Raw genomic sequence first — 11,421 nt, forward strand, 5'->3', positions numbered from 1 at the left:
GCTAAGCCACTTGTTTGTCTCAAGGATTAGCGATATGTTATTATTGCTAATCCTTGTGTTATTATGGCAGAGGTTTTGTGATATGTTACAACAATGTGTTGCGTTGGTTATATTATAGCAGTGATTTTTTTGGGTAAATCAGAGACAATTAAGTATAAAATATAAGGTTTTCTCTTCCTTTTTAATTTGTATCTCTGATTTTAAGTAGCGGATATCCTGCATGGTGTTTTCTGCATTTTTCTATTTTCTAATGCAGTGTAATTCCATTATCACTGTGTTAATGGCAGGATTAATACAATGTTTTTGGCAGGAGCCAAAAAAAACCCAAGGCAATCCAAGATTCCATTACCAGAGGGAAAGAGTCAAGACCACATGTGAAGTATTAGTACTGCTTTATAAGACCTTAGTAAGACCACACCTGGAATACTGCATTTAGTTTTGGTCACCTCATTATAAAAAAAGATGTTGAGACTTTGCAAAGAGTGCAGAGTGCAGAGAAGAGCAACAAAGATGAATAGGGGGCTGGAGACTAAAACATATGAAGAATGTTTCCAAGAATTGACTTGTCTACAGAAAAGAAGGGCTACGGGTGACACGATAGCAGTATTCCAGTATTTGAGGGGCTGCCACAAAGAAGAGGTGGGGTCAGCCTATTTTCCAAAGCACCAGAAGGCAAGACAAGAAGCAGTGGATGGAAACTAATGAAGGAGAGAAGCAACCTGGAATTAAGGAGGAACTTCCTAACAGGGAGGACAATTAAGCAGTGGAACAGCTTTGCCTTCAGAAGTTGAGAGTGCTCCAACATTGGAGGCTCACCGCGTCGATGTGGGCAGACACTCCATGCGGGGCTACGGCTCCTTTGCCCGTCGCTGCCTCTCTGCCCCGGCTGCCCGCAAAGGGGCCCCACGATGTTCAAGGTCAACAGGCTGGAAGACTCGGCAGTAGGCGGCTGGCTCGACCGGCCTCTTCTCCGCTTCCAGTAGCTTCCAGCCAGGGTTTGGAAGCCACAGAGGTGGTGTTTGGGGAAGAGAAAGAATGACTTCTGTTGCTTTCCTTGCACGCAACCAGTAGGAGAAGCAGCAGAAGTCTTTCTTTCTCTCCCCCAAACTTTGCCTCTGTGGCTTCCAGACCCCAGCCAGAGCAGCAGCCACTCTGGGAGTGTGCTTCCCGCTCTATGGTGATAGTCTCTGGAGGCCTCCCCTTGTCCTCCTGCTCCTCTCTGCTCCGATCATCCCATGGTCCCTCCACCCAAGCGCTGACTGACCGGAGCACCCACCAGCAAGCTGAGGAAGCCCCTCCACCTCAGGAGTCACTGGATGGGATGGTGACCAGACCGGACTCTTCCTGGGAAGGGGATCCTCATGGGACCCTTGCCTGCCCTCCCTTCCTCCTGCAGGCCCCACTTACTCTTCCCAGGTGCCCATCAGCGAGATGCCAGGCAGCGAGATGCCAAGGGCAGCCCTGAGAGATGCAGCTTGGGCAGCCTGCCCATTGCCAGTGCTGCCCACCCACGGCTGAGCTTGGCCCGCAGGGGACCGGCCATAAGAGAAGGGAGAAGAGAGAGCAAGGGGAGCCTTGTCTTGCTCCATGCGTCATTCCACCCCTCCCCACCTGCCACTCCTCCTTGGCAGCCAAGATTGGCAAGCCAGATTCAGGAAGCTGAATGCGCTGCTGCCTCCCGGGAGGAGAAGAACATCAGAAATGGGTTAAAACATCAGAAGCTGTGGATGTGTCTAAGTATTGGGGGGGCTTACTTTTGGGGGGGGAGCGTTATTTTAGTGCATACGCTTGAAAGCCCAATTGGGCTTATTATCTGAACATGTCCTAGTTTCAGGAAAACACGGTGTACATATATATACATATATATACATACATACATGCAAACATACCTCGGGGTGAAATGCTCCTGGTTTGGACCGGTTCGGTGGTTTGGAGAACCGGTAGCGATGGTGGTGTGAGGCTCCGCCCACCCACCCAGTTGTCATTACTGCCAAGTTTTAACCAGGAAGTAACCTGTTTTTTACCCTCTGTGCATGCACAGAAGGTCCACGTGCGCACGTGACACGCATGCGCACTTCCAAACCGGTTGGGAAGGTAAGTAGATTTTACCCCTGACATACATATCTATCTATCTATCTATCTATCTATCTATCTATCTATCTATCTATCTATCTATCTATCTATCTATCTATCTATCTATCTACAGTCATCTCATATGCTTCCTGTATATGGATGAAATATATAAAAAGAAGGACTAGGGGAGACATGATAGCAGTGTTCCAATAACTCAGAGGCTGCCACAAAGAAGAGAGAGTCAAGCTGTTCTCAAAAGCATCTGAGGGTAGAATGGGTGGTGTTGTGTCTCGTCCGATCTTACCACCACAGCCGGGGACTGCTTATCTGCTTCCGAACGCTGAAGAATGTCCTAGCATGCCTCCCGGCCCCAGCCCTGGCTCCATGCCCAGACAGGCTGAAGAAGAGCAAGTATCTCCAGCCCCCAGCTCTGGCTCCATGCCCAGGCAAACGGAGCAACTAGACCCCTCCCCCTCCTCCACAGCATGTGAGCCTGAGGAAGGTCTATTACCAACAGCTGCCGATTGGAGAGACCCTCGCTTCAGAAGAATTGATAGGCGGCGGTGTCAGAAGGAAGGGAGGGGCAGGCCTGGATAAGTGCTGAGTCATGGAGCCACACCCCACGGCCTATATAAAGGATCTGCTTTCTGGCAGTCTCTGAGTCAGGCAAAGTCTAAACATATCTTGCTGAAGTCACTTTCTGGTCTCCTGCCTGCCCTGAGGACTTTGCTAGGACTTTGGCAGAGCTGCAGAGGCACACCTGATTCGGATTTCCCTGACCTGGCCGTCAGTGGAGGAGTGGGACACGACAGGTGGAAACTAATCAAGGAGAGATGCAACTTAGAACTAAGGAGAAATTTCCTGACAGTTAGAACAATTAATAAGTGGAACGACTTGCCTGCAGAAGTTGTGAATGCTCCAACACTGGAAATTTTTAAGAAAATGTTGGATAACCATCTGACTGAGATGGTGTAGGGTTTCCTGCCTGGGCAGGGGGTTGGACTAGAAGGCCTCCAAGGTCCCTTCCAACTCTGTTGTTATATTATATATTATATTATGTATATCTCATTCAGGAAACATCTATATATTCCTTCCTGCAACCACTCAGCAGCAGGATCTGGATAGCTGTTAAAGTTAATGCCATATATGTGTGTGTGTGTGTGTGTAAAATGCACTAAAGTGCAGTGATCCATGACCAATTCCTGGTAAAGGCCCGGAGCCCCATAGAAAACAAGAACTGCTATCTCCTTCCTGAAATACAGTCCTGGTAGGCATTAACTAAGGTTGCAGCCGAGGCCTGTGGGCATGGCAGGGGTCATTGATTCTTTCCTGTTCATCTCGCTCTTTTGCGCCAGAGAAAAACTGCTTATGCAACACAACTGATCTGCCCGGGGCAAAGCCACTGCACAAAGCCCTAACTTTCTAAACTGGCAAACTGCCCAGCATTATAGGTCCTGCCCTTCAGCAACTCCTGGGTTATTAACCTTCGTGTTCCTCTGAAGTCCATGGGAAGAAAGCCCTCTGCGTCTTTTCCAGTATTGCAGAGAAAATGACTTTAGCCGTTTGGATGTTGCTGCCCTGCAGAAATCTCCCCCCCCCTCCCCCGAATCCCACGCCTCCATTGTCCCTATGGATTACGAACGATGGGGCTTGTATGGGTAGTCCTCGACTTACAACTGCAATCGAGCCCTAAATTTTTGTTGCTAAGCGAGACAGTTGTTTATTTATTTATTTATTTAATCAAATTTTTATACCGCCCTCTCTCCCAAAGGACTCAGGGCGGTTTGCAGCCCGATAAAAATACAAATATAATACAAGATAAAACACTAAATTAAAAAACTTATTTAAATAGGCCAAAATTTAAAATTACAATTAAAATGATAAAAACCCCATTAAAATTAAATTTAAAACTAAAATTCTAGTCCAGTCCTGCACAGATAAATAGATGTGTTTTAAGCTCGCGGCGGAAGGTTCGAAGGTCAGGAAGTTGGCGGAGTCCTGGGGGAAGTTCATTCCAGAGGGTGGGAGCCCCCACAGAGAAGGCCCTTTCCCTGGGTGTCACCAGTTGGCACTGCCTGGCGGACGGCACCCTAAGGAGTCCCTCCCTGTGAGAGTGCACGGGTCAGTGGGAGGCAATCAGTCTTAAGCGAGTTGGTTCAAAGGACTGCAAGGTTATTGCATATTAACATTCTCTACAAGAATCTGAACTATCAATGGTTAAATTGGCGGTCGATTGTGAAAAGGCTTTTTGATAAGTTCGTTATCTGCCTTCAGATAATGCTGCCTTCATGAATTTTCTCCACCATTTTCTTTTCCCCTTCCTTTCTTAGTTTATCTGCCAACCATATGCCAGATGCCTGGATTTTGATCACAGGACTAATTGTCTTAAGTGTGAACAACAGTCATAAGCACTTTTTTCAATGCTGGTGTGATTTTGAACGGTCACTGAATGAACCTTGGTAAGTCAAGGATTACCTGTATTTGTTTTTAAGGCTGACTTTGGGGTAACTGATGCTGTCTAACTGGCTTGGACGACTTCGTCTATCTCTATGGAGGAACTCTGAGAATTCTACCTGCCTTGGAAATGGGCAGTGAGATGGGAAAGCTGACATGTCTCATTTTTACACTGTTGTCCGTATCGGGATAGGTCAGCGATGGCTAACCTTTTTTGGACCGAGTGCCCAAAGCGCGCACGAGTGGCCAAAGTATGTGGGAATGTGTGACACGCACCTGAACCCCCAAAATGCAATGTGTGTGTGACCCCTCCACACGCATGCACGCACGGCCCCACCCCATGCATGTGCACACCCCCACATGTATCCCGCACTCTCCCCGCCCCAAACCCCCAAAATGCAATGTGCATATGGCCCCTGTGCATGCGCCCCGCCCCATGAATGCGCACACTTCCCTGCATGTGCCCCATGTATGCGCATGCACCCCGCATGCGCCCCACCCCTGCGCATACATGCCCTCCGCCCACCCATGCATGCATGTGCAGCCCCGTGCATGTGCCCCACCCCCTGCACATGCACAGCATGGGTACGACGACCAGCTGGGTGGCGGGAGGCACACATGCATGCACGGCAGAGCTGAACTGGGATGACGGCTTGCGTGCCCATAGAAGGGGACACTCATGCCATAGGTTCACAATCATGGGGATAGATGAATGGTAGTATTTTCCCCTTCAGCTCTGACAACCATCATCCTCCCTCTATGTGATCATGCAACTATCACTCCATATCTCAGCATGATTCAGCAGATGATGACATAGGAGCACAAACCAGCTCCTACGAAAACAAGCAGGGACAGCTACAGAAAGGGGAAGAGGAGGTCTGCATAAGGTCTCCATAATATGTGGGACGTTCCTTGAACGGGGAGACGGGACTAGGACAGAACGGGGTACAGGAGCTCAGTGAACCAAGATGGGGGAATCCCCATTTAGGCTCTTAATTTAATCCTTCGATTCATTCAAACTAATTGAGTGGATCATCAGCCAACCGGTTTTTCTCCCTGCCTTCAGCCCTTTGATGCAATCAATGCTTTGCTTGAGGCTTTTCATGAGCTGGTCCAGCACCAGGGATGAGTCAGGCGGAGGATTAGCTTTGTTGATGCTAAGCCGCTAATCCGCCCACAGAGCTGCATTCCAACCCGGGATTCCCAAACGCAGAGATTTGAGGTCAAAATATAAACAAGTTCATTTCCTGAAGGTCAAGAGTCTGCCTACGCTGGAAACCCTTCTTAAAAGCAATATACCATGAGGAGTCTCCTGGAGGTATGGCGAGAGGGATAAGAAGGATTGTGCCTCAAAGGTAGAACCTACAGAAGCGACCAAAGCACACCAAGATGGTGGCCTCCAGGAGCTCGGAGGGACAGACGGATAGACAGACGGACAGCAACAGAAGCAGGAAGAAGCTGATGGAAAGGATCGTGTGCAAGCCTGCTGCTTTCCGATGTGGTAGATGAAAAGTGCCTGTCACAATGTCCCAAAGGTGCTTTTTTCCAAGAGGCAACTGGACTTCCTTGTTTTTCTTTGAAGACATTTTGCTTCTCATCCAAGAAGCTTCTTCAGCTCTGACTGGATTCCCCTCCACCCAGTCAGAGCTGAAGAAGCTTCTTGGATGAGAAGCAAAACGTCTTCAAAGAAAAACCAGAAAGTCCAGTCTTGAAAAATCACCTTTGGGACAACTACGATTGAGAATCTCCGTAATTCAACTTCTACCCTCAAAACGACGCTATAGGGCACTGCACACCAAAACAACTAGTCACAAAGACAGTTTTCCCCCAAATGCTAAACAACTAATTCTCACAACACTGTCAAATTATGTACTAAGATTGTATTACTATTATTCTTCTCATCCTTCCTAATACCCATCTCTTCCTACTTATGACTATAACCATGTTGCTTGTATCTTTACAATTTATTTTGTTTTGTTTCCTAGTATGATTATCACTAAGTGTTGTATCTTATGATTCTTGATGAATGTATTTTATTTTTCTTTATGTACACTGAGAGCATGTGCACCAAAGACAAATTCCTTGTGTTCAATCACACTTGGCCAATAAAGAACTCTATTCTATTCTATTCTATTCTATTCTATTCTATTCTATTCTATTCTATTCTATTCTATTCTTATTCTTATTCTTATTCTTATTCTTATTCTATTCTACCCTACCCTGCTCTGCTCTACTCTACTCTATTCTACTGATGCATGTTCTAAATATCCCTTCAGTGGGAAGAAAACAATTTGAACATTTTAGTCTTTATTGTGATCACTCTTCCCTCTCTTCCTGCCCCCCCCACCTCTCTCTTTGCTAAAAAAAAGCACTGTTTAAATAATACTGAGTCATTGAGTCAATAGCCTAGCTAAGTCAAGGGCAACTTTCTCTATATCTAAGCAGGAACCAAAGAAAGTATACAATAAAAGCTATTCTGATTTTTGACAGGGAAATCTCTCATAAATAGGAGTTTGATTAACCTTAATTACTGAGTTCGAACTTCAGGCATGTGCTATTCATTCCATTCATTTATAAATTGGATGGACCTGCAGCCCTCCTCTCCAAGATCAAATGATGATAAAGTTTCCTTTAGCAACATACATTTTGGGCTCGGTTGTGGTTGTAACTCAAGGACTACCTGCATTATTGCCCATTTGGGCACCCTGCTTGTAGATGAAAGGGAGAGCAGGGAAGTGTCCACAAATCCTGTCCTTCCATCACATCCCAGCATTTTCCATGGCCAGCTGAACAGAAATTTAACAGATTAACAGCGTTTGGAAGGGACTTTGTAGGTCATCTAGTCCAACCCCCCCACCCAAGCAGGAGACCCTACACCATTTCTGACAGATGGCTGTCCAGTCTCTTCTTGAAAGTTTGTTGAAAGTCTCAAATGGAGAATTTGCTCTGTGCATCCAGTCTGATCACGTGCTTCAGAATCCTATAATATACAACATTCCAGAGAAGAATGCATTGGATAGCATTCCTCTCTGCAGCTATGGATGGAAAACAGGATCATAATAAAGGTGATGGAGCCAGGTAGCTCAGCTCACGACCCCATTCTGTACAGGTAATCCTCAACTTACGACCACAATTGAGCCCAAAATTTCTGTTGCTAAGTAAGGCCTTTTTAAAGTGAGTTTGACTCCATTTTACGGCCTTTCTTGCCACAGTGGCTAAGTGGATGACTGCAGTTGTTAAGTTAGCAACACGGTTCTTAAAAGTGAATCTGGCTCCCCCGTTGACTTTGCTTGTGAGAAGGTTGCAAATGAGGATCACATGACATTGTAATCACCATAAATAAGAGTCAGTTGCCAAGGATCCGAATTTTGATCCTGTGACCATGGGGATGCTACAATGGTCATAAGTGTGAATATGAGTGATAAGTCACTTTTTTCAGTGCCATTGTAGCTTTAGGGACTACCTGTATTTGATTCACTATCCCAGTGTAATGCTGTTCCAAAAACAGCTACCAGTATATGGGTACGGGGTATTTAGAAAAGAATAACAGAGTTGGAAGGGACCTTGGAAGTCTTCTAATCCAACCCCCTGCTTAGGCAGGAAACCCTATAGCAGGGATCTGCAAACTTGGCTCTTTTAAGACTTGTGGACTTCAACTCCCAGAGTTCCTCAGCCAGGAGTTGAAGTCCACAAGTCTTAAAAGAGCCAAGTTTGCAGACCGCTGCCCTATAGCATTTCAGACAAATGGTTATTTGGATCTTCTTCCCAGCCTTGAGTCCTCCTGATATCTCAGAAGAATATCTCTTGCGATCTCCCAAATTCCCACATTCTCTGGGAATCTGGAGCGATGTGCCTTCTGGAGAACCACAAAAATGACTTCCTTGAAGAAGGAATGTGGCTGTTAACCAAAAAAAAAAAATTAAGCCTGGAAAAGAGGAGGATGTGTTAGCACGACATTTAATAGTGCTTTAATTTTCTCAGGCATATGAGAGAAGAAAGGGAAAACATTGTCAGGCTATAAAAGTGCTGTGGATTATAGCTTACCTCAGTAACATAATATAGAATAGAATAACAGAGTTGGAAGGGACCTTGGAGGTCTTCTAGTCCAACCCCCTGCTTAGGCAGAAAATCAGACAAATGGTTATCCAATCTTGAGTCTGTCTCCTGATCTAGCTAGTGTCAGACCTGGAAGCCATCTTTTACAGCTGGGCCTTCAGGCCTGCCACATTTTCTACTGGGAAAATGGGAGGGGCGATTTCATTGAGTGTGGGTGATATGTAGTCAAAATAACATTCCTTTCTCAGAGAGTCAAGGATAGCTTGCCCTGGCAACTGGAGTCAGATGACTGGGAGGTGTTTCTAGCTTGGATGGTGGATGATTGGACCATGAGATGGACATGTGAGTGCTGGGCAGGGACTTGAACTTTCACTTGGGTGGGGGAAACCTGGAAACTTTCAGATTCAGGTTTTCCCAGATGTGCCAAAATGACATCTTCAATAAAAAGGAACTTTGGGGAAACTCAAACCTCGGGAGTCTTCTTTCATTGGGGGTGTTATTTGGAACCCTGACAGCTAGGCTTCCTCAAAAGAACTGACACGAACCTGGAAGATATTAGAAGATGATCAACCTAGCACTCTCCCTATTTCATTTAATCTGCTCAAAGTTGTCCATTTAGGCTTTATATGTCTTGTTCCAAAGGTGCTTTTCGAAATGGCAACTGAACTTTCTTGGTTTTTTTTTCTTTGAAAATGTTTCCCTTCTCATCCAAGAAGCTTCTTCAGTTCGGTTGAGAAACAAAATATTTTCAAAGAAAAAAACCTAAGAAAAGTCCAGTTGCCTTTTTGAAAAGCACCTTTGAGAGAACCATGATGTGGACGGTTGAAGATCTCCATAGATATTTTCATGCCTTCCGTATCATGAATATTAGCAAATCCTGGCCAGTTATGGATATATGGCTATAGGGTTTCCTGCCTGAGCAGGGGGTTGGACTAAAAGACCCCCAAGGTCCCTTCCAACTCTTGTTATTCTATTCTGTTCTGAATTGCAGCTTGAAAGGAGAAACTTTCCTCCATCTACACTTCCTCTGATGATGGGCCTTATAAATAAATTACCTTGGATACTGAGCAAAGATTGGGTGATACTCTGGCCAAAATTTTGAGATCTTATTTATTTATTTATTTATTTATTTATTAAATTTTTATACCGCCCTTCTCCCGAAGGACTCAGGGCGGTGTACAGCCAGAATAAAAACAAAATATATACAATTTAAAACAACATTTAAAAAGAGCAAATTTTAAAGGCTGATTATTAAAATTTAGATTTAAAATTTAAAAATATTAAGAATACCCAATTAAAATTCAACACTAATTATGCCAGTCCCGCTTTAATAAATAAATATGTTTTGAGCTCACGACGGAAGGTCCGAAGATCAGGCACTTGACGAGGCCAGGGGAAGTTCGCTCCAGAGCGTCACTGCCCCACAGAGAAGGCCCTACTCCTGGGGCCGCCAGCCGACACTGTTTGGCGGACGGCACCCTGAGGAGACCCTCTGTGAGAGCGCACGGGTCGGTGGGAGGCAAAGGGTAACAGCAGGCGGTCTCGTAAGTACCGGGTCCTAAGCCATGGAGCGCTTTAAAGATAGTTACCAAAATCTTGAAGCGCACCCGAAAGACCACAGGAAGCCAGTGCAAGCTACGGAGCAGCGATGTCACGTGGGAGCCACGAGCGGCTCCCGTTACTACTCGCGCAGCCGCATTCTGGACTAACTGCAGCCTCCGGGTGCACCTCAAGGGCAGCCCCATGTAGAGAGCATTGCAATAATCCAGCCTAGACGTAACCAGAGCGTGAGTGACCGTGCATAAGGCATCCCGGTCAAGGAAGGGACGCAATTGGCGAACCAAGCAAACTTGGTAAAAGGCCCTCCTGGCGACGGCCGCCAGGTGTTCATCAAAAGACAGCCGTCCGTCCAGGAGGACGCCCAAGTTGCGAACCACCTCCTTTGGGGCCACTAACTCGCCCCCAACAGTCAGCTGTGAGATCCAGGCTTAAGCCTTCAGAGTTCTCCTGGGTGACTTTGGTAGAGCCGATTACTATTTCTCAACCCAACCTATCTCAGGCCATTATTATGAAGATGAAATTGGAGATGCTCCATATGGGGTCTTCTTGAGTATGTAGAGGAAGGAAGGAAGGAAGGAGGGAGGGAGGGAGGGAGGGAGGAAATGGATGAACTTTTTGCTATCCAGTTAACTAAGGTATGTAGGAAGCATTTCACCATAGTAACAGGGGGCTTTAACTACCCCGACATCAACTGGGAGATAAACTCTGCACCAAGTGGAAGATCAAACAGGTTCCTTACAAATCTAGCAGACAACTTTGTCTCCCGAACAGTAGAGAAGAGAACTAGGGGTTCAGCCATATTGGACTTAATTCACACTACCAGAGATGAAATTATAGAAGCTGTTGAAGCTACAGAAACCTGGGAGGTGGGGGAGGAGTGGTCATGCAATATTGGAATTCAGCATTATGCAAGCACAAGCAATAAAACAGAGTCTTGAATCTTAGAGACTTGGACTTTAAGAGAGCTAATTTCAGTTAGGGAGAGCTTGGGAAGGATTCCATGGATAAAAATCCTCAAGGGGAAAACAACCCAAGAGGCTCGGGAAATTTTGAAAAGTGCAATTATAAAAAAGGAAGGAGAAAAAGGGAGGGAGGGAGGGAGGGAGGAAAAGAAAGAAAGAGAGAGAGAGAGAAAGAGAGAGAGAGAGAGAGAGGATGGATGGATGGATGGAGAGAGAGAGAGAGAAAGAAAAAAGAAAAAAAAAGAAAAAAAGAAAGAAAAGAAAGAAAGATATAGATAGATAGATGATAGATAGATAGATAGATAGATAGATAGAT

Source organism: Ahaetulla prasina, chromosome 2 (genome assembly GCF_028640845.1).
Source record: "Ahaetulla prasina isolate Xishuangbanna chromosome 2, ASM2864084v1, whole genome shotgun sequence".
Lineage (NCBI taxonomy): Eukaryota > Metazoa > Chordata > Lepidosauria > Squamata > Colubridae > Ahaetulla > Ahaetulla prasina.